Here is a 3,660-nt window from a genome sequence, read left to right on the forward strand (position 1 = left end):
CTGTGCGTCTGCATTAATGAGCCTTTTGCACATGTATAATTTTTTTGGGGGAAAGCAATTATAGAAGTAACTTTTATTTAGCAAGGATGCTTTAAATTTATCTAAAGTGATGATAAAGACATTTAGAATGTTACAAAAAAATTATATTTCAGATAAATGCTGTTCTTCTGAACTTTCTATTTTTCAAAGAAACCTGAAAAAATTCTACTCTGCTGTTTTCAATATTATAATAATAATAATAATAATGTTTTCTTAGCAGCAAATCAGCATATTAGAAGGATTTCTGAAGAAATCATGTGACTGGAGTAATGAGGCTAAAAATTCAGCTTTGATCACAGGAATAAATTGCATTTTAAAATATATTCAAAACTTAAATCGTAAAAATATTTCAAAATTGTACTGTTTTTGATGTACTTTGGATCAAATAAATGCAGGCTTAGTGAGCAGAAGAGACTTCTATAAGAAACATTAAAAATCGTTCTGTTCAATAACTTTTGACTGGTAGTGTAAATAAAATACAGTAATAATGAGTTTGTGGTGTTAAATTTCAGTCATTTTGACAGTAAAAGTTGACAAGCTCTCCGATGAGAAACAGCAGGATGGGATTCAGGCTGAACCCTCTTTCCAGAATTCCAGCTGATCTGACTTTCAATGCATTTGGTGCCACAAAGGTTGACTGTCTGAATGAACCTGCAAACACAAACAAAAACTCATTATTTTTCAAAGCAGTGTTTACAGAATTTGCCTCAACTGTCAAACTTGTTGGTGCTGTATGCACTTTGACATTAATAAAAAGGTTATATACTACATCTGAACGCACCTACAAGGAAGGTACATAATTAGTTGATAATCTATCTCATTCAAATGATTAAAGTTCCATTTTTTTACAATGCATTCTCAATCAGTAGAGCAAAGTGCTGATATAATGGGTTTGATTCCAGAGGCAGTTCTACGGTGAGTGTATATCTGGGGCTTAGCCCAGAGACATTAATTTATGTATCAAAATACACTGGATACACTTCAAATTAAACAGGCTATGCTGAAAAGTTACATTGGCTAAGTGGCTTAATTTTTTATATTTCATTTTTAAAGAGACAAGTATAATTAATTATAATTTGCACTTAAAAACTGCATAAAATATATTATGAAATTAATGTTTTGAATATAAAATTTAGAACAGAAATATGTAATGATAGAAAAAAATAGAATGGTAATTTTTAAAAATGAGACTAAAATTACCAGTTGGTGGCAGCAAGTCACTGTCTTAATTACTGAGTCGTTGAGTCATTTATTAAATCGGTTCGTTCAAAACTGCTGATTCATTCAGGAACAAAGTAAGAAACTGTTTTTGTTTTATGAAAGTGTCAGTGAATCACTGATTCAAGGCGTTCAAAAAAGTTTGATTAATTCTGTAATGAAACACTGCTGTGAGAAGAGATGCACAACAGGGCTTTGTTTAGAACCGCTTTTGCAAAATAGCGCAAAAAGACAATTCACAATTTAAATCATTGATTATTTTAATATTAGCTATTATTAATATTAACTTCTTTTTTTTATTGAATTTTGTTGCCCTGACACTTAGTAAAGCCTGCCACAGACCAGGCTAAATGCTAACCTATCTGTTCATATAATCGCTCTAAATGCGTGTGTGTGTCCAAGAAAGTCTGTCCATATAATAGACCTACTTAAAAATCTATATTTAATGCTATATAGTAACAATAATCTAATGTTGACAGTGAGATCGGTATTATGAATTTATAGGCTACAGTAAGTTAAAGATACCTGAAGCAGCTGCATTTTGCTGTTGAAGTGCTGGTTTAATAGAAATCATTTTAATGTGTATGAAAACTCAATCTTGATGCGCACAAGACATTGTAATAGAAACATTTGGGGCTTCAGCCCTCTTCACCCCCGGCACCGCCCCTGTTAGACTCCCAGGGAATGATTAACTTAATAAAATGTGTACTTTAAATACAATGTAACTTGTTTTGGATAAAAGCATCTGGCAAATGCGTAAATATAAATGCAATGTAAAAACTACATTTATTTTGGGTTACCTAATTCTGCATTTCTGTAAAATGGACAGCTGGCTGTATGATGATTCTGCTTCTCATAGTCAGGATCCTGTTTTTGCTTGGAGAAATCTCCTGTAACAGACAGTCACAGCATCCTTTTTGTGTTACTGTAGTTTATGATCAGAAAAATTTCTAGGGCTGTCACTAACAATAATTTTGGTAATGGAGTAATCGGACGATTATTCTGATGATTAGTCGAGTAATCTTATAATTATAATAAATTTTTGTGGTAATAAAAATAGACCAATGTGAACAAAAGCCTTTAAAATTACTTGAAGATACATGTATAATAACAATGAGACGATAATTATTCTAAATAAAAAATCTGAAGATCATATGGTTTTATTGAACAAAACTGTTAAAATATAGTATTATAAAAAATAGAGCTATTGTACTGTACATGACGCATTATAACAAATGACTGCAGACGGCGCCAACGGCCTGATCATTGTTCTACACTTTACTGAGCGATCTAATCCTTGTTTAATATTGACTAAACAACATTTAATTCAAATGCCCACTTAATCTTTAATATTTGGCCTTTTATTTACAACAGAAATGCTACAGCCACTGTAATTTCTTGAATATGTGGACTAGGGCTGTCATGATTCCTCCTCGATCCAATTCGAGTACTTAATTAAATGGCGTTTGGTCTCGTACTGTATCGCGTACCTTGTCAGTGTCGTGCGCTTTGCCTGGCCATTTGTTGGGATAAACAGGAAAGTGTGTTCAAGCGCCAGCAAAACAGTGTAAAGAAATAGTCTTTGTGAGAAGCAGTCAATCAGCAGAAGTTAAAAGCAGCTTGTAAGTGTATTTATTTTCTTATCTCAGTGTTTAGCGCAGTTGTCGTTGCTAGGAAACGCTTGTTTTGTTTACTGTGGAGATGTGCTGAAATGGCGTTTGGTCTCGTACTGTGTCGCGTACCTTGTCAGTGTCGTGTGCTTTGCTTGGCCATTTGTTGGGATAAACAGGAAAGTGGGTCCAGCTGAATTCAATTTGAGTTTTGTTAAACGAATTAAAAAGAAGCTTAGTTTACCGCGGCTGCGGTCGTGTGAAGACTGAAGAGTGTAAAGACCATCGACTCTACCGGGCGACTCCACCGGGCAGGACACCGGCGAAGGACATAAGTATTGCTTTTTATCTCTCCTCTTTCCACTTTTGTTTCAGTTTTTTTTAATCTATTTCTTACTATGTGTCAGTAAGTTGTTATTTTAGCATGTGTGTTTGCCTCAGTGTTATTTTTGTAGGATTACTGATGAACTAATGTACTTTGATTTGTATTAGTTATCTATTTTAGTTTTAGTTACAGTTGTAGTAATGTTGTCATTTTATTAGTTTAGTTATATAGGCTTTTTATTAAGTTTTTATTAAGTTTTACTTTCATTTAATTTGAGTTATTTCAGTACTTCAACATACAAAATGGAAATGAAATAATATATATATATTTAATGTATTTATATATATGTACATGTATACGTGTGTGGTTGTACATACACGTATGTAGTTGTTTTTTGGTGTTTGGCTTAGTGTTATGTTAGAATCATTATTATACTCATACCTTTTGTTCTTTTAATATTTTTGAATT

At 32.7% G+C, this 3,660-nt stretch overlaps 1 long non-coding RNA gene across 1 annotated transcript; it reads right to left on the reverse strand.

Annotated features, from left to right (window-relative positions):
- Window positions 1–560: 560 nt before the first annotated feature.
- LOC107566102 (uncharacterized) lies at window positions 561–2,139 on the reverse strand. The gene is made up of 2 exons (XR_001606459.1): window positions 2,058–2,139; window positions 561–690 (listed from the first exon to the last, which is right to left on the reverse strand). It is a non-coding gene; the product is annotated as an uncharacterized lncRNA (long non-coding RNA).
- Window positions 2,140–3,660: the final 1,521 nt, after the last annotated feature.

Source organism: Sinocyclocheilus grahami, unplaced genomic scaffold (genome assembly GCF_001515645.1).
Source record: "Sinocyclocheilus grahami isolate Dianchi unplaced genomic scaffold, SAMN03320097.WGS_v1.1 scaffold1046.1, whole genome shotgun sequence".
Lineage (NCBI taxonomy): Eukaryota > Metazoa > Chordata > Actinopteri > Cypriniformes > Cyprinidae > Sinocyclocheilus > Sinocyclocheilus grahami.